Raw genomic sequence first — 21,350 nt, forward strand, 5'->3', positions numbered from 1 at the left:
AAATATTTTAATGTTCTTTTCCTTTTTGTACTTCCTTTTACGTGATCTTCTGCTATCCAGCCAGAGGCATCCAATGCTTTGGGGAAGCTTAGGACTGTTACAACAGAATGAAAAGAGAAAGAAAGATCCGATGTTCAGCTTTTGAATTCCAAAATAGAACTTCTGATCTGCATTAAGATAATTGTCTCAAAAGATGGGCTTTTTTCAAAATAAACTTTTAGAAAAATTATTTAAGTATAGTCAGTTTACAATGTTGTGTCAGTTTCTGGTGTACAGCATAGTGTTTTAGTCATACCTATGCATACATATATTCATTTTCATATTCTTTTTCATTATAGGTTGCTACAAGATATTGACGATAGTTCCCTGTGCTATATAGTATAAACTTGTTTATCTATTTTACATATAGTAATTAGTATATGCAAATCTCAGGCCCCCAATTTATCCCTTTCCAGCCCCTCCCCCTCATTGTAACCATAAGTTTCTTTTCTATGTCTGTGAGTCTGTTTCTGTTTTGTACGTAAGTTCATTTGTCTTTTTTTAGATTCCACATGTAAGTGATATCATATGGTATTGTTCTTTGTCTTTCTGACTTACTTCACTTAGAATGACAATTTCTAGGTCCATCCATGTTGCTGCAAATGACATTATTTTATTATTATTTTTTGGCTGAGTAGTATTCCATTGTGTGTGTGTGTGTGTGTGTGTGTGTGTGTGTGTGTGTGTATCTATCTATCTATCTATCTATCTATCTATCTATCTCACAACTGCTTTATCCAGTCACCTGTCAGTGGACATTTAGGTTGTTTCCATGTCTTGGCTACTGTAAATAGTGCTGTTACAAACACTGGGGTGCATGTATCTTTTCAAGTTTGAGTTCTCTCCAGATATATGCCCAGGAGTGGGTATGCTGGATCATATGGTAAGTCTATTTTTAGTTTTTTTTTTAAGGAATCTCCCTACTGTTTTCCATAATGACTGCACCAATTTACATTCCCACCAACAGTGTAGAAGGGTTCCCTTTTATCCACACCCTCTCCAGCGTTTATTGTTTGTGAACTTTTTAGTGATGGTCATTCTGACTGGTGTGAGGTGATATTTTATTGTAGTTTTGATTTACATTTCTCTGATGATGAGCGATATTGAGCATTTTTTCATGTGCCTATTGGCCATTTGTATGTTTTCATTGGAGAATTGCTTGTTTAGGTCTTCTGCCCATTTTTGGGTTGGGTTGTTTGTTTGTTTGTTTGTTTTTTGTTATTAAGCATATGAGCTGTCTATATATTCTGGAAATTCAGCCCTTGTCAATTGCATCTTTTGTAAATATTTTCTCCCATTCTGTAGGTTTTGTTTATAGTTTCCTTTGCTATGCAAAATCTTGTAAGTTTAATTAGGTCCCATTTGTTTGTTTGTTTGTTTTTATTCTTATTCCTATTGCCTGGGTAGACTAGGAGAACATTGCTAAGATTTACGTTTGAAAATGTTTTGCCTATGTTTTCTTCTAGGAGGTTCATAGTGTCTTGTCTTATATTTAAGTCTTTAAGCAATTTTGAGTTCATTTTTGTGTGTGGTGTGAGGGAGTGTTATAACTTCATTGGTTTACGGTTGGCTGTCCAGTTTTCCCAACACCACTTGCTGAAGAGACTCTTTTCTCCATCGTATATTCTTGCCTCCTTTATCAAAGATTAATTGACTGTAGATGTGTGGGTTTATTTCTGGGCTCTCTATTCTGTTGCATTGATCCATATGTCTGTTTTTGAGCCAATACTGTGCTGGTTTGATTACTGTAGCTCTGTAGTATTGTCTGAAGTCTGGGAGGGTTATTCCTCCAGCTTTATTATTTTTCTTCAGTATTGCTTTGGAATTCTGGGTCTTTTGTGATTCCATATACATTTTGGGATTTTTTTGTTCTAGTTCTGTGAAAAATATCCTGGGTAATTTGATAGGGATCTCATTAAATCTGTAGATTGCTTTGGGTAGTGTGACCATTTTAGCAATATTAATTCTTCCAATCCAAGAGCATGGGATATATTTAATTTAAGTTTGAAGTTATTTGTATAAAGTTGTTCATAATCTTATTATTATCTTTTTAATGTTTGTAGGTTCTATAGTGATGTCCATTTTTTATTTCTGATACTGCCAATTTATTCTTTTTCATTCTAAACATCAACCTTTGGTAGTTTAGTAGTTTAGTAATCAATTTTATTAATCTTTACAAGGATTTTGACTTTCAATTTAATTGATTTTCTCTATTATTTTGTTATTTCATTAATTTATGCTCTTATATTTATTTCCTTCTGTTTACTTTCTTTGTATTTAATTTCCCCACTTAAAAAAAAGTCTTGAGATAAATCCTAAAATCATCCATTTCATCCTTTCCTCTTTTCTAAAATATGCATTAAGATTATAAAGTTTTCTCTCAGTTTCACGTAGCTATATTATGCAAGTTATGTTTTAAACTTATTTTTATTATAATTCAGTTCCAAATAATTTTTTATTTCTATTGTGATTTCTTCTTTAACTGATAGGTTATTTAGGAGCATATAGGTAAATTTTCAAATAGTTTTGAATTTTCTAATTATCATTTTGTTACTGATTTTTGTTTTAATTCTAGTAACTGACTAAACTACTTCAAATGATTTCAGTACTTTGTTATTTGTTGATACTTTATTTGCCTCAGTGATTAGATAACCTTGGTAAATGTATATGTACATTTGAAAAGAATGTGTATGGAATACAGTGATATATGTGTATACATACAATCAATTAGGTCAAATTGGTCAATCATTTAGTTCAAATTTTCTCTGTCTCTCCTGATATTTTTTTTTGTCTATTCTATCAATTTGTTACCTTAGTTACCACAACAGATAATCTCAAAATCTCCTATGGTTATGGATTTGTTCATTTATCCTTTTAGTTTTGTCTGTTTTTGTTTTATATGGTTTGAGGCTATATTTTTATGTGCACACAAATTTAGAAATGTTGTATTTTCCTGATTAACCCTTTATTATCAGGAAATGTCCCCTCTTAACCACTAAAACTGCTAATTTATATGTATTCCCTTTCTATTTGCTCAAATTAGACTTCTTGCCCTAAGTCTGTAAAAAACTGTAAATTTTCTTTTTGTTAATGTTTGTGTGGCGTGTGTTCCCATTCTTTTACTTTTTGCCTTACTGGTTGTCTTTTTTAGGCAGCATGTATTTAGTTTTTTTGCTCCACAGTCTGGTAAGCTTTTTTATTAAAAAAATGCATTATGTAGTCTATTTGTGAGTTTTATACTTACTTCTGTGTTTGTGTTTGAACCTGCTGTCCTATAATTTTGTTTTTTGCTTGTCCCTCCTTTATTTCTTTTTTTCTCCCTCTCATTTTCTTTTGTATTAATTATTTTTCAATCATTCCCTTTTATTCTTTTATTAGTCCTTTTTAGTCCTCTTATTAGAGATTATAATATGCATCCTTGATTCATTAGTGTCTACTGCAAATTAGAATTAAAAAATAACTCATATATTTTATTAAAATTTTATCATTTTTCTATTACATTTAAGCCTCTGTCATCCAGAACTTACTTTTCTGTAAAGATACATGGTAAGATATAATTTATTTCCCAATGTTGAGCCACATGTTTAACTACTATTGAATATTGTAAATTTACTGAATAACCTTTTCATCATCCTACATTAAATTAGAATTTTTAGATAATTTCCTGGACAATGCAAGGATCTTAGAAAACTTGAATTCCATATATATATATATATATATATATATATATATATATATATATATATACCTTACTTTTTCTATGTTATTATTATTTATCATCTATTTTAACTCTCTCTATATTTAAAACCTATCCGACATTATTTTTTTTGTGCTATGTAATCATTCTTATTTTTCTGTAAATGTTTGTTTTCCTGTTCATCATTCCTCCTTGTACTCTGTGTTTCTATCTAGATCATTTGTATAGACACTTAAATCTGTGGCTTGATGTTTTCCTTAGTTTTGAGAAATTCTCAACCATTTATCTTTTCAAATACTGCTTCTGTCACATTCTCTCTCTTTATCCCTCTGGAGCTCCAGTTACCCATATTTTTTCCATCATGTCTTATATGCCCTCTTATACTCTTTTCTCTATTTTTCTTCTGTTTGTCTCAATGTATTTTACTCTGGACACTTTCTGCTGACTCATCTTTCTGTTCACATCTTCTGATACATCTAATCCATGTCTAATCTTTGTCTTACTTATCATGCCCATCTTTTGCATTCTTAGTATCAGTGCATTTTTCAGTTTTAGAATTTCTATTTCTCTTTTAAGGATTCTCACTCTCTAGTAATTCTATTTATTTGGTTGTCTCTATGTCTAGAGAACATGTTAATCTACAGATATTTAAAATCTGTAATAACTCTATAGTAACCCAAATATCTGAATCACCTGTGGGCTTGTTTAATTGTCTTTTTTTTTTTTAATTTTGAGTTGTTGGTGTTGTTTTATATACTGATATACCTGGTAATTCTTGATAAGGTATTAGATATTATATATGAAAAATTGTAGAGGCTTTGAGTGATAGTATTTTCCCAGGAAAATTTAATTTTTGTTCAGTGGGCAGTTTGATCTAGTCTTGGATTGAGTTGAGTTGAAAGTGAGTTTGTGTTTGTAAGGACTTCTCTGATTTCTAGTTTGCACTCACTACTAGGACTTGGTCTTCAGGGGTCTCAAGGAAAATCCTGGAATATCTTCTAAGTCCTCTTCTCCTTGTCAGGTCTGACTTAGATTTTAGCTGCTTAGCTGCTGCTTTCTGCTACGCATCTTGGCCTCTGCCCTTATAGAGCTTAGACACTGGAAAATACCTCAAAAACAAAAGTGGTGCAGAATGTTAGATTCACTTATCTAAGGGTCACTTTGTTCCTGGATTCTAGCCCCTCAAGTCCTGGCTCCCTTAGTAACCCTGACCTTCAGTTTTTGTCTTTCTGGCCTCATGAAAATGCTAAGAATCCTTTATTGGTTGTCCTATTGGCAGCTAGAGTGGGGTCAACACCTTGACTTAAAGTCTTAGATTTGAGATGTCTCAAGGCTGGACTTTGCACTTCGTAAGGCCCTCTAGGTACTCATACTCCCATTGTTAGTCCTTCAGGGCTCCAAACTGAAGGGCTTGTGTCTTTGCCAAGGCCCCTCAACTTCCTTGGGCTTTAATTTCAATCTTTATTTCCTTAACATTAAAGGCTGTGGATAGCTCTGTTTAGCTTTTCAGTCTCTTAGCTGCTCTTTCTACCTGGATTCTCCACCTCTCTGCCTGCACAGTTGGCAAATAGGTGAATACTTGGAGAAAAAAGGCAGCTCAGACCATTAGCTTCATATCCCTGAACTCCCATCTCTCCTAGGTCTTGATCCTTCAAGTCCTGGCTGCTTTGGTAAGCCTGGACTCCAGCTACCTGTATCACAGTCCTGTGAGAGTGTGGAAAGCTCCAAGTGCCACTTTCTTTACAGCTTCTGGCCTAAACCCCTTACAAACTAATAAATGCCTTATGAGGAGAAGAGATAGACAAAGTCGAACTTACCTCAATGCTTTTATCTTTTCTCTAAGATCTTTGCTCCTCAAGTCTGGGATGCATTGATTGCGCTCTGATGGTTTCAAACAGCTGCTTAAAAAATACTTTTTGTATAGTATTTAAAATTGTTTTTGGTGTGAGGGTTGGATTGATGCAAGTTACTCTGTCTCAGCTGGAAACCGAAGTCCAAAAATCTAGGTTTTCTTGCCAAAGAGAGAGGCTTTTTAAATTTTATAAAGCTTGTCTTTACATATCAACAGCTAGATTGGATCAATTGATGTATAATAGAGTTTTACTATAACCCATAATGCAGAGAGGACAGAATATGATGAAAGACATTGTTCTCTCCAGATAGGAGGAAGATGTAGAAAGAAAGCTCAGGAGCTTTTTTTTACATTTATGATAAAAATGTAATCGGGATTCCTCAGGGATTCTGTTCTCACCAACTTGAACTTTGGCTTAAGAATTCATGGAAATGAAAATAGATGAATCTTAGAATGTTGAATGAAAAAAAAAAGCCACAAAGCATACATGACAAGACAAGCAAAATGAAAAACTATATATTTTCAGGCACATCTACCCACATCCTAAATTCATATAGATAAGGAAAGGAATGATGAACAGGAAATTCTGGAAAGTGGGTGGAGGAGACTGGGAAGGGACAGTTGGGGAACTTTGGCTGTATTGATTATATTCCATTTCTTTACTTGGGTGGTAGATTTATGAGTGTCCATATCGTGTTAACTTAACCTATCTATTATGTGGGTTATTTTGCATGGATTAAATGTGTCAAAATAAAAAATGCAAAAGGAAAAAAGAAAAAAAAAAAGAGTACTAGGCAAGAGCAGCTGAGCATTAGTAGTGACAGTCAGCAGTCACCCCTAGCAGATTTCAGTGAATTCCAGTGGACAGCCCAAAACCCACGCAAATCTGAGGCTTGCTCTCACTGCCATGGGGGCTCCAGAAGCCCCTCATAGACTCTGATGTCATCTTGAAGAGGAGCAAAGGAGGAGGAGGAAATTTTTCAAATTGAGCATTTACGCAAAGGAGACTGAGGTAACCCCAAATGGGAAGAAATTTAGTTATCTTTTTTTGGTTAAGTCTTCCCAGTCTTGCTCCTACAACATCAGTGGAAATGCAGGGGCTCTGGAGCAAGCTGAGATTTGTCTCAGAATACAAAAGAAGTGTTATTTGTATGGCACATCCAAGCAGTTGACTTCATGAGTAAATTTTTGACCCTAGTGTAAACTAAAGCTTGGATTTCACGTACACATTAGGAAAGGGCAGAAGTTGTAACCGACTTAGATCCTCAGTCCTGTCCTGCCCTTTGGCTGACTGTGTGACAACCATCATGTCTCTTAAACTGTCTATGGCAGAGTGAGAGGTGATTATGTGATCTCTGAATTTCCTTCCATGTCTGTAAGCCTAAGTATAAGGGACAACCTTCATTCTCTTGAGCATTCATTGTAGGTTTTCTTTATTCTTCATTCTATGATGTGATACAGAGGTGAAGCCATTATTTGAAATATGTAACCCTCAGTGGCAGTGTCATTGGATCCCTTACTTCATAAAGATAAACCACTTTAGAATGATTTTTACCTCCCTCAACAAGTTGTGTGCATTTCAGAAGGCCTTTTAAAGGAAAAAGAAAAAGTCGAGAATAGTGAAAGTTAAATACAGCTTCCAAAGGATTTATCAGGTAAATGTTATGGATTGTTGTGATTTAATTTATGGGATTTGTTTGACTTTCAATTACCAGGCATCACATTGAATCACTTTATATTTTGAACTCTGTAACTAGGACTCCTAACACTCGATCTTTCATTTGGAGAGGGATTATCAATAATTAGACACTGTGGCCTTATTGATCAGCTAATCAATACCCACATTAATCACCAGTGGTCTAAAAACAATTCACTCTTTGCATTAAAAGGAATCAGTGTGATCAAATTAGCATCTTTTGCTACAAGCTGAGCAAAGCTGTAGCTTTCCAAAGAGAAGGCAATGGCTGAGAGAGGATATACCTCCAGATTTCAGAGCTAGGTCGACTGTTGCTAAATGAAAATGATTTGATGACACTCAAGTTCTGATTTTATTTGCTTTTTTTTAATGCTCTGATATTTGTACCGTTTAATAAAATGTTATTAACTACAAAAAATTGGACACAAAATGAACATGCTCTACATTGTAAATTAATGTTCTTTATCTTTGCAATTAGACTAGAAGCTGTGTTATGTTGCAAAGAAAATCCAGGTATTTCAGTGATTCTAGAAAGAGCAAATGTTTAGGTTTACTAAATGTGAAAGTGATTTGTTATCTATTAAGAATTGAGTGTATCTATTACCCAAGGTGCACATAATCACCCCAGACAGAGCTCCAGACTGGAAGAGACTCTCTTTTCTTCTCAGAGATGTAGTTCATCTGGTTTCAAGTTAAAGCAACCTGGTAGGTAGGAGGACAGAGAGGAGGACTAGTCCATACAGGTTTTGACTGCGTCGTCTCCCAGGCTGTCACTGAAACCAGTGGCTGTCAAACAAGGCCATAAATTCACCCAATGGCTTTTAATAATTTGACATTACTTTCATATGAATAATTTATAATCTCAAAAGTATGAGACTGTTATTTATGGTTAGTAGCTGTGAAATAATGAGACACATGGTTTTAGGGCTGTTTTTATTACCAAGTGGTGTTCATACAGTTGTAGAGAGTTAAAATAAGGAGAAGTTAAAGTGGATTTTTTTTAAAAGATCATATCAGAGGCAGAAATGATATATCACAGATGAGAATAATACTGCCTGTCTCTTCAAATTTATCCATTACAAACACCACACCATTTCTTTGAAATGGGAGCTTACAGCCACATTCTCTCAGCTTCTTGAAGTCAGTCATTTTCATTCTCTGAGGAAATAAAAAACGGACTTGTTTGGTCTTTGAGTCTTGGTTCCTACTAGGGATAAGATAATTATTTAAAATTTTCATTTTGAGTTTTAATAATAATAATAATAATAATAAAAATTCTTTGTCAATGAAAACTTGAAAAAAGTATGTGTGTAGAATGAAAAAAGATTACCTGTAATCCCACCAAATAATTTTCACAAAAATATGATAAAATATATAGATTATTTTCTTGTTAGCTTTGATCATTTCCTGCATTTAAAAATAGCTTGTAGAAATGTTATTTTTAGTGATTAAAATATTACTCTGCATGGATTTTACATAATTTATTTCCCTATTTAATAATTTTGGCTTTTCCCAATTTTTATTTTTATGAGCAATTCTATGATGAGAATTCTTGAACATAAATCTTATATTTCTGATTATTTTCTCACGATAGAGTCCCAGGGATGGGGTGCAGGGTCAAAGAGTAAGAACTTTTAAACCTCTCAATATATATCACCAAAATACTTTCCCAAAAGTTTATAACAATTTACAAGCTTACCAAAAGTGGGAATGAATATTATCTTAAACAAATTTTGTCAAGTTAATAGGTTTAAAATATTGTGTATCATTGTTTTAATTTTCAATTTGTGATTACTAGTAACTGAACAATTTTACTATGTTTATTAGCCATTTATACTTATTCTTCTGAGAAATGTGTTATTGTCTTTGGTTTTTCTTTTTGTGCAGTTAACACTTTTCTTATTGATTTGTAAGTGCTCTTTATATATTAAAAATACTAGCTCCATTTCACATTTTTAATCTGTCTATACATCTTATAATTGAACCAGAACAATGTAGGTCTGTAAATGTCTCATTAAAGATGGGTGGATGCCAAATCTCAAGTGATGAAAGTGTAGTTTATAACATTTTATAATTAATATCTGTTTATAGTCAACATCTTTAATTCACTTAATCAATAGATATTTATTAGATATATGTATGTGTATGTGTGTGTAAAACAATACATATATTTATGTATAAAACATATATAAAACAAATATATGTATTTAAAATCTATCTATCATAATTTCTAGAAATAAAACTCATCTCATAACCACAAATTTTCTCACCAAGAACTGGACAGTAAATTCAACATATGTCTGTGAGGAAACAGATGTTTAAGAGAGCTCTCATTTCTCAAACATCCACAGTCTGCTGGGAGAGATGAAAATGTATGCAATTAACTTTAATGCAAGGCAGGATTTGATAAGTACAGTAACAGACTCATACAAAGAATGAAACAGGCTTATGTAGAAAGGAGAGATTAAATCTGACTGAGATAGTCCCTTTGTGGGCAGAGTTTTGAAGTATCTCTTGTCTTTTTTAAACTATTTTTTAATTGAATGAAAGATTCTTTAAATTCTCTAGTGCTTTACAATTTTCAAAAGTTGCACACACATAATTTCATATAATCCCATAATAACCCTTTTTTTATCCCCTACTCCTATATTGCCCCTCTCCCCACTGGTAACCATTAGTTTGTTTTCTATATCTGTGAGTCTGCTGCTTTTTCTTTTATTTACTAGTTTGTTGTATTTTTTAGATTCCACATATAAGTGATATCATACAGTATTTGTCTTTCTCTGTTTCATTTAAGCTTAATGCCCTCTAAGTCCATCCATGTTGCTACAGATGGCAAAATTTCATTCTTTTTTATGGCTGAGTGTTATTCTATTGTGTGTATGTATATATATGTGTATGTATATGTATGTATGTATATATGTGTATATATATATAGAAAGAGAGAGAGCGAGAGAGCACATATCTTCTTTATCCATTCATCTGTTGATTGACACTTAGGTTGGAAATATCTCTTATATAATAGCTAAGTTTTAGCCTGGCTTGACCCCTTTAAACCTGGCCTGACCCTCTTTGAACTGGTAGGTTTTTGACAAGGAGAAATTGGGACCAGCGACAGTGGTAAGAGAGCAGTGGAAGGAGAAGGAAATTCCAGGTGGAAGGACAGCTTGATAAAAGCAGGAAGCTGGAACATGCAGGGATGGCTAAAAACTGCAAGTGTATCAGTGCACAGAGTTAGGATGGAGAACCTGGGGTGGGGATGAGTCAACTGGAGAGGCAGATGAGGACCAAATGGTAGGCATCTCTGTATGTTCAGGCTGATAAGCTAGGATTAGGGTTTCTGAGCAGATGAGTTCCATGGTCTGAGCTGTTTGAGACAACTTCCCTGTTGCAGGGATGAAGAATGAATGGGAGGAGGAGAGTGGAGGTGAGGAACACCTCTGGGAGGTGAGAGGAGTGAGTATTGTACCTAGAGGAGGGACAGTAGAAGGGAGAGAATATGACTCAGGGACAGTCTGAAGGCAGAATTGCTAAGATGTGGTGGCTAGTGGAAATGGACAGGAGGAAGGGAAGGAGAGGGAGAAAGATGAATCCCTGATAAACTGAAGTTTGGAGCCTGAGCAGTTCAAGCTGTCTTGCTTACATTCCATCCCAGGGAGTGTGTTTTCATTAGTATGGCTCAGGAGTATACCTGGGTTATAAACCTAACACAGAGGGCAGAATCAAATTCTGGTGCTGACATCACAGGAAGAGCCCCTCCTCTCCACTCCTCACAGGGGTGTACAGCACATTGGTCAAGACTCTGGAGACCGATTGGCTGGAGCTTCAATCACAGTTACTGGCTCAAGACATGCTCTAAACTGAGGGACACTGGTTAGTGTCCTCAAGCCCTCACAGCCATATCATCCTCATCTGAACTCACTTCCTGTGTGGTTTTAGGAATTAAGTGAAATAATGAATGCAGATGCTGAGCAGAGCAATTTGCAAATAGTAAGTGCTCGGTAAATGCTATATGTAATTGATAGTGGTGAACATTTTGTGGCTATTTTTGAGAAATAAGAAAAGCAATAGCCCCCATGTTAAGCTCAAGGACTGAAGTATAATAACCTAAAAATAAAATCATAGGGCTGCAAAGAAATCTGATATAGAAACAAAGAATAAAAACCTAAGCTATGCTGTGTCCATAAAAAATTTTGAAAAAATGAGCTATTAATAGACTTAGTTGTCTCACCTGAGATGGCATCAGAAGGCTTCCCCTGTTCCATGCTATCCCTGTCTACCTCCTTCAAGGTTTAATGTGAAGGTATACATTGCAGACTTGTCAGACATTGTATTTAATATGTATTATTCTCTTCATGATATTCATATTTCTCAAGATTAGAGGATTAATTTAAGGAAATTGTATTTGTATGCCCATCGGATATTTGTAGTACTCTGAGCAGATGGGATACTCAGCAGTCTCTGAATGTGGCATTTCTTTGGATAGGCCGGAAGCACTGATCCAAATGAGATGCTCTCTTTTATAAGTGGAGGTCTGGTCATATTAGAGGGAAGCTGCACAATAAGAGTGACTTAAATGTTTTCTCAGACTGATGACCTTGAGCAAAATGTCTTTCTAAATGAAATGAAATGAAATTAAACAAAAGTGATTGTAACTGTGTGGTATCCAGCAGCAATTCAGTAAATGCACATGGCAACTGGTCCATGGGAGAGTGACTGGTCTGATTACAGGGTGTGTGCACCTTGTGCCTCCTTTAAACAGAGTCCAGAAATACGAAATGCAGAAGTGGAAGTTTTTTTTTTTTATGAAGGTACAAGCAATAATGGATGCTTGTATATAATTTTAGGGCTTTCCCCTTAGTTATTAAAATCCAATTCATGATAAGTTTTTATTTTCTTATTCTTACTACTAAGTTTTCTCTATTGACATCTGGGTCCTTTTGAAAGTCAGGAAATCAGGAACAAATTTGTTTGCTCTGTTGGCAATTTCTTTTACATTCAAAGCTGTCTTAGTTTCTTGACATATGAGAAATCGTCCTTGTTTTTAATCACCATATTTAAAGTATCTGTGGATTGGAATATAAAAATAAGTAAGATATTAGTGGATTATAAACAATGAATAAACCAAGAATTTGTTAGTATATACTATTACTAACAAACAAACAGACACACAAACAAGGGAGAGAGAAAGCTCTTCCTTACAGTAGGAATCAAACTAATATGTATAGACAGAATGAGGACGGATGAAGTTAAAATCACCATTTTGTAATCATCAGGAAAGAGTCATTAATAGATGCTAAAGTAGGGGCTAAAAATTTGATGAGGAATAGGTTTGAAAGTTTCAAAGGACGGTTTCAAAGTATCTCCCTAAATTATTCATTAATTATATAAATAAAATGGTAACATTACAATGGAGAAACTGGCAGATGCCACCTTTACCAAGTGATCAAAGTGAGCATCACCATTAATGGGACAAACCAACATCATGAGCCTCCTGATATGATCCCCAGGGAAGGACATAGTATCACTTTTGTGATATTCCTGCCAAAAATGCATAATCGGAATGTAATCTAATCATGAGGAAACACCAGAGAAATCCACGGTCAGGAGCATGCTACATAATAACCAGCCTGCTCTTTAAAAAAATGTCAAGACCAGGAAAGACAAGGAAGAGCTGAATAACTGATTTGGACTAAATGAGACTAAAGAGACATGAGAACTAAATTCAAAGTGGGATCCTGAACCAAAGGGGGAAATTCCTATAAAAGACATTGTTGGGACAATTAGTGAAACTGGAATATGGCGTGAAGACAATGGTATTGAATTCCTGATTTTGATAACTGTACTGTAGTTACGTATGATAACATTCTTGTTCATGGGAAATAGTGAAGTTTTAGAAAGTAAAGGGGAATTATGTATACAACTTACTCTAAGATGGTTTAGAAAAAATAATGTGTGTATATATATACATGTATATAGGTGTGTGCACACACACACACATACACAATGGGGCAGGGAGAAGGAAATGCAGCTGCTCAAATAGCCCTTTTCTCAGATGTAGACTTCTTAAAGAAAAATGTTTAAGTTACAAAAAGAATGTAAGGACAGATGGTAATTAGTTACATGGTAATTATTTGCTCTCCCACTCTAGTTGGCTGAGTGTACTTGTGTGAGAATGTAGGCATAGGTAGGCAGTTGCCTTGACATTGATTTTGGGACTATCTTTTGACTAAATGATTGGATATCTATTTAAAGGGACAGCAATCTCTCCTTTTCTGGAAAATCAGATTGTAACTTCTTTCCACAAACTAGTCTTAAACACTTGACTTTGGACAGATACTACATGTGTGTTTTATAGTTTATTGTTGAAGCTATGAAACTGAACTTTCAAATTTGAAGCCTGTAATTTTTTTTTTTTTTTTTGGTTAGGAGGAATTCTGTTCAGTTTGCTTTATTATAATTCTTATTCTTCATTCAACAGATAACTCCTAAGTACAAGGGAGCTGTCAATAAGCCTCACTCTCATTTTTCTTTTCACCTTGATCTTTGACTGTTAGTTGCTCAACATGGTAGGAAAATATTGGGTTGAAAGCTTTTCTTATCCAGATTTCATAGTTGGCAGTCTGAATTTTTTATATTTCCAGCATTAGACACAAAAACTCGGAGAGGTTGTACTTCAGAAACTTACAAGTGGGATGAGATGGTCTAAAGGCAAAACCATCTTAGAGATTTCTTCTGTGGCATCATCAAAAGAGCATGGTCTTGGGGACAAGACTTTGGCTCCAGTACCATCTTGATTACTTACTACGTTCTTGGACAAACTGCTTTGCCCTGCTGGCCCTCAGTTCATCTGAAACATCTCTAACCTACCTCTCGAGGGGTGGTAAGCATTAAATGTGAAAACATATCTATCTAAAAAGTGCATAGCATAGATCTGACCTAGAATAAGAGCTCAATGCATATTTCATTTTTGTTAACAATTCTCTGACTGCTTAACAAGACAAAGACCCTGCCCTCACAGTTATGTCCATCACACAGTGAGTCTACACCAGTTCAACAGTTAAGCTCAGTTTGCTCTAGACGAGGCATTTAATGGTAATATGTTGGAGCCTGTAATGTCTGTCTAATTGTGGGGAATCTTTAGGTTTGGACTTAATCTTGAAAGCTCCCATAACTTGCCAAAATCAAGCACAGTTTAAAACTCTCTCTCAAAATGCAAGGACTCAATTTAGATTTTAGAGCACTCAGAAAAGAGACCAAAGCACTCATGTACTTTGGTCTTATGATAAAACACATTGTAGATTCTACCACTTAAAGTCTAAAATTTGAGGAATTGCAGCCAGAGAGAAAATTCTTTGAGGTTGGTATTAAATGCATTGGGTAGTCTTGGCAGAGGATATCAGCATCTCCTGGAGTAAAAGTATTAGGAGTTAAGCACATGGTAAATGATTATTCATGGCTGTGGTATAGAATGTATGATTGGACTTACATTGATAGCACTATTTCTTTTTCTCTACTTTCTTAGACTAATTCATGTAATTTACTACTCCATAAATTAGTATAATTTCTCCATTTTCAGAATGATCATATCCAAAGTAGAATTTCTCCAAACAAAACCAAATAAAAATACCTGCCCTTGTATCAGGTTAGACTTAATAGAATACATATCTTTCTCGTTGGACGTATCACTTGTTTTCATTACTCAGAATAACTTTTAACTAAGTTTTAAATTTGGCTCACTTGCGTTGAATTTTTCAATGTCTTCCTGCATGTGAACTGGGGAATTTCAGTGAACTGTATTTAGCATATGTCTCCCCAAAGCAACCATTAGTAGTCAACAGTCCATAAATCAGACTAGACTATTAGGAAAATAGTAAACCACCTAATCACCTGCTCACCAGTCATAATAAAACTGAACTTAGTAATTAATTTACTAATTGGGCCTTAAACAACTTGGGCCTTGGTTTAAGACTTATAAGGTACTTTGGGTATTCAGTTTGGCTAAAGCCATAAAATTCCTTCAGAGGTTAATGACATTTTTTGTGTGTGTCAGTATTATAGTGTTGCCCCAAATAGGTGATAGGACATTTGCTTTACCTGTATATCATTTTATTCTGAGGCTGGAGGGTCACAGTTAGCTTCTTGGTAGAAATTAGAATGAGACTTAATCAACTGCAGTTACTCTTGGCTTGATTCAGTTCTGAACTAAAGCCAGTTTCAATTTGGCCAAAGTCAATGTTTCTAGTTTATTATTAGCAGTTGACACATAGGAAGATGTGTTCCAGTTGCAATAATCTTCTGATAGGTAGTGGAGATCTTTGGCACAGTAGGCCCATTCTGACTCCCAGGGCTATATGAGTGTGCAGACAGGTAGGGTGCAGCCAGGGCCATCTTCAAGGACCCTGCTTTTGGTGTAATGCTCTGTTGTGGTCTTGAAATTCTTAATAATTTTTGTGTAAGTGTCTCACATTTTTATTTTGCACTGGGTCCTACAAATTACATGGCTTCCAGCTCTTCCTGGGTGCCTCCACTCACATATACGTTTACAGAATCGGTTAAGCCATTGAATGGGCCTGGTGTGAGGTCTCCCCTCTCTTTTTTTCTTTTCCTTAAGTTCTTTGGCACAGGCAGCTGTGTCTTCTGAAAGCAGGCTTCCTTCTTTATAGTATTATATGGGTCGGGGATTATTTGTTGAAGGCGGTAATATGAAGGTAAAGAAATTCACAAAAAGTTAACTAGCATCGAGCGTGACAAGTTTGTGAAAATCCTCAGAGTTGATACAGGCATTTTGTACAAAGTGAGGATTCTCTTGAGCTACCTTCTTCAGGGCTGCTTGCTTGTTACCTACAAAAATATGTAACTCTGCCTTAAAGTTTTGGGGACACGGTATAAGAGGAAGACTAAATAATTCTTAAGTTCCTTTTCAATTCTGAGATTCTGTAATTCCTTGAGAAATAGACTTGAGAGCAACAGAGATTTACTTTTCACATGGAAGTGATTAAAGATAAGCCTTACTTCTTACAGATAAACACAATAAAGCTACCATCTACTTAGTACTTAGACTGTGTGTGTGCCAGGCACTTTGCAGACAAGTTTTTCTCTGAATCTTATGATGGCCCTACAAGGTAGGGTTATTATCTTCATTGCCCCAATGAGTAAATGGAAGCTTGGAGAAGGTACGTCAGGGCAGGCAGGACTCAAACTGGCCTGGCTGACTCCCAAGGCCCCCATGCACACCCTCTGCCCTCTGTGGCCTTCCATCAATTAAATAAGCACCGGCTAACCTCTGCGTCAAGGAGAGACCAGCCCAGGGAGTTGAATGTGAGGGCGACCTAGCTGTGACCCTGCCACACCATTGATTGCCAAGGCCCATTAGACTGATGTGGTGGCCCGGTGTCTTCTTTCTCTCTCACCTCCATGTGTGTCCGTCAGGCTTCAAGTTGCCAGTTCAAACAATAGAAATGTCCTTCCTAGACGCAAGAGGATTCATCCTTGATAGGTGCAGGTGGTGCGAGCACTGCTCAGTGAGTCCTCGAGATGGGGCACTTTTTGTGACCCCAAAATGCAGCCCAAACTGTTGAGAATGAATGCTGTTGGAAAGGGCTGGCTAGGTCTCTTTCTGCAGGTCGCCTTCCCCTCCTCCCATCTCACCAGGCACATTTTCAGGGGAGTTTTAGGATGGGATACTGTTAGCTTGCTCTTCCACTGTTGCTAATTTTTTTTTTTAAACAAAACATGTAAAGAGTTGAGGATGGATCATCTGTTGAGGAGGAATTCTTTTGCATTTCAATTCACTGTCCATTTAATTAAAGGAATGGAGAAAATACACTGTCATGGAAGCATATACTCAGTACATTAGAGAAATAGTTCATTCTTATGCAGAAATTACCCCTGTTAAATCAATGAAGTGGGGTCACTGAGCACATAAATTCTGTTTACATAATTTTAAGCCAGCAGAGGTAGAGAATGCATCTTCTCAAAGAGTTTGTTTTGAAATTCTGAACAGGCCTAAACTGCTGCTGGTTTCTGGCAAGACCCTCCAGTAAAGTTGGTACCTACCTGCTATACACTAAATTGCTTCCAGCAGTTCTGAAGGTAAAGGGAATCAAGTCTTCTATTCAAATAAAAGGAAAAAGTGGGATAATGTGTGTAAAACACCCAGTGCCTGCCATGTGGTGACTATTCTTTAAAAGTTAGCTACTCTGGTGGTTGTAGGGTTGCCTTATTCTAGGTCAGTTTTCTCATCTCACTAGAAACATCATAACAATACCTTAAGTTTTCTCAACCATAAAGTACAAATACTCCACTAATCTAGTAAGAAAATTCTGTCCAACTATTAAATCTTTGATAAAATGCACAGTTCTTTTGTTTTTCCTTTAATGTCTTAATTACTCCTAGGAGTTTTGCTGTGGTGTATTTTTATTTTAAAAATAAATTTGTATTCTCAAACTGATCTATACATTTAGTATAATTTATGTCAAAACCTAAATTGGGCTTTTTTTTAAACAGGATGTTGAAAAAATTTTCAAAATTTCTTCCAGAAAAGTGAACATCCCAAAATAGATGGGAAAATTTTTAGAAAAGAAAATTATTATGATTGGGAATAGGGTACCTAATCAGGAATCATTATGAATTATAATGACTCAATAAATTAAAACTGAATGGTGTTAGCACAGTAGTAAACAGTCAGTGGGACTTTGTATATGTAATAATATGATAAAATTGATGATAATCGCTAGTCACAATATTAAACAAATTGTGCTGGGAAGATTGACCTATCATTTATAAAAAATAAAGTTATATTCTTACTTTATATTTTATACAAAAGAAATTCCATGTAAATTAAAAATTTAACAATAAAAGGTAAAATGATAAAAACATTTAGAAGAAATTGTGGATGAAAGCAGTGAAATCTCAGGGTAGAGAAGGACTTTCAAAGCATGACTGAAGGCTGAAATCATAAAGGGAAAATGGATATCTGTACATTTAAAACTGTGGAATGACAAAATAGACTACAAACTAAGGTACAAACACGAATGCTAAACTGAGACGTGTTGCTGCATATAGCAAAACGTAAAGATAAGGAGCTCTTTCAAGTAAATAACAAAATGGTAATTTTTCTCTTAGAAAAATGTGCTAGAGACTTAAGCAGGCAATTCAGTAAAGCAGTACAAATGGCCAAGAAACAACTTTAAAATGTTCAGTGTTACTTGTAATCAAAGAAATGCAAGTTAAAAGCAAAAACAAATGGTGTCCAATTTTGTAGGACTGCCAATATCCAATGTAGTCAGGGTATGGGGAAAAAGGCATTGCCAGACCTAGATTATAGGAGAACATATCTTTCAACTTGGCAAATCTATTTTTAAAACTATATTTTAGAGAAAATGACCCAGATTATAAGGAGAACATATCTTTCAACTTGGCAAATCTTTTTAAAAAAGTGTATCTTAAAGAAAATGACTGTGTATATGTACAATATATGTACAAAGATGTTTACATTGGAATTTTAAAATAATAGTGAAAAATTGGAAACAGCTTAAATACTTGGCAAGAGGGAATTGGCAGAGTTCTACAACAGACATTTACATACAACAGACATAAATGTAGACATTTAAGAATGCTAATATGGCTATAAATTTATTGAATAGAGATTATTCAATAATATCTATTATTGAGGTCCCTACCCACCCAAAAAAGCAAATGAAAACACAGTATATAAAGTACGATTCTTTTTTTTTTTTGTAAAAAATAAAAAATACTTGTGTAAACTTAGGAAGAAGTTAGGAAGGGTAATCATCTAATTTTTAATAGGGGTTACTCCTAGAGTTGGGATTACATTAGCAATAAAGTTTTACTTTTTTTGTGTTTTCGGATTTTAAAATAAAATTTTTACAAATTATAATTGTAAGACTTAGTAAGTTAGAACTAATACTTTAAAATACTAAAAGCATTTATAGTAAGGTTGTAAGATTATTAGGTGATTTAAAAATTTTGTTTTCCAAAATTTCTATTACTCCAAGATACTCAAAAATAGTTGTATTACTCTTATATTCAGAAAATAAAAAATTAAAAAGGAAGCAGGTAAAATCTGTATATGAATATGTGCACACACACATACATGAAAAGTCTGGAATATTATACTTCAGAGTTGTAATACTGTTTATTTCTGGATGGTGATAAATAATTTAAAAGCTTTCTTTTATTTATATGCATTTATTAATTAAAAATACATGAATTACTTGTAGAGTAACAAAATTATGGCATAAAGCCCCTTTAAAATTTTAACTAGTGTGATTTACCTTTATTAAAAAAAAATTCCTAAGTATAAATAAGAAACCTGGAACCAAAAAACAAAATAATGTGTGTTTAGTTTCTCAAAGGGAAAAGTTATTGTGAAAAATTTTAGCACCCCTGACATAATTTAGGACAACATGGAGTGACACACACAGAGGCTGGGCATCCTTGTCGCTCACCAAAATGTGGTTTTTCTTTCTAGTCCATGTCCTTAGTTTGCTGTCACCCACACAGGTTCACATGCATCAGTACTTGGAATTGCAAAGTGAGTCTTGATTGATGGGTCCAAAGGGATTTTTAAATTTGGGATCCCAGGGACTATGGAGTGTGGGCTTTTGTCTCTGCTCTGGGTTTCTGTGTCCTTCCATGAGGGAGTTTAGCTTTATCCAGTCCCCAGGATGAAGAATGTATCACAAGAATGTTTCCTCAGGCCCGCCTCCCTGATGTCAGGGAGGTTCAGTTGGTCCCTGCAAGGGGCTCTTGCTTCTGTTAAGATGACTGGCACTTCAACCATCAGCGAAGTTTCAATTTTCCTTTCACTCTCAAATCCAAGGGGGAGACGGCGAGTCCCCACTTCACACCGACCTCCCTGCCCGCCTCTTCCCCGGCCAGCTTTCATACCTCTTGTGATGCCTGTAGTGTCTGTCTTATCACGGCAGTCTATCCACTGACGGTGCGTTGGGTCGTCTTGTGTTTCTTGTTATTTTTCAATGTGTGCATCTTGACATACTCCTTCAGGATAGGATACATGCCTTTAAATGCTCAGAAATTATTCTGTATTCTTGTACAACAGAGGTAGCCCTATATAGGAGGGGAAGGTTATTGTTGGAGGCCATGAATTCTACTCCCAGCTCTGTTACTGAGTGAACCTTGAACACTCACCTTCCTTTTCAGTTTCTATTTTTCCTTTCCTTTCCTTTCCTTTCCTTTCCTTTCCTTTCCTTTCCTTTCCTTTCCTTTCCTTTCCTTTCCTTTCCTTTCCTTTCCTTTCCTTTTCTTTCCTTTCCTTCCTTTACTCTCTCTCTGTCTCTGTCTCTCCCTTCCTCCCTCCCTTTCTTTCTTCTTCTTCTTTTTTTGAAAATAAGGCATAGGACTGCATTTAAAATCACAAACTGAATTCTAAAGTGCTACTAAAAGCAAGGTGGGTAACAGCATGACTGAAGCAGGCCAGCTATAAGAAGACTACTTCTCAAAAGATATATGGCCTTCTTGACCTATTTTTCCTACATTTGAGAAACATATGGGTACTCAGAACTTACTGCATTTTTATAAGAGAAACAATAGTGCAATAACAATAACAAATGGCAACTGGTGCTCTGCCTCCATATTGGGGATATACAGGGAGTGGTGGGGACTGTAGCAAACTGAATGCTTGTGACTGGTGTTGTCACGTTGATTGTTACCATGTTGGATTGGGGGCCAGGCTTTCCAGGTCCTTGAGTTTTTAAGAGAAGCCCAATATGTAGCTGTTTATGTTAAATCTCCTGATTCTTGCATGCTGGCAAGTAATGTAAATAGATTGAAAACAGTGGAAGGTAAACACATCTGTAGACCCCATCCAGTTTGAGGGCTGAACGCTTGCATTTCTGTACTCAAGACTGTCTAGGAGCCTTATTGCTCAATTATTCTACTCCGTCTGACCGGAAACGCTGTTACGTGAACTTGGACAGGCTCCTTACCAATTTCCCTGAACTGATTTATAAGAAAATGCTCATTTTATCAAGAGTATTATTTAAGATATTGAAACTCCTTTCAACATTTCCAAGGAGGAA

This window comes from Camelus ferus, chromosome 1 (genome assembly GCF_009834535.1).
Source record: "Camelus ferus isolate YT-003-E chromosome 1, BCGSAC_Cfer_1.0, whole genome shotgun sequence".
NCBI classification, from domain to species: Eukaryota; Metazoa; Chordata; class Mammalia; order Artiodactyla; family Camelidae; genus Camelus; species Camelus ferus.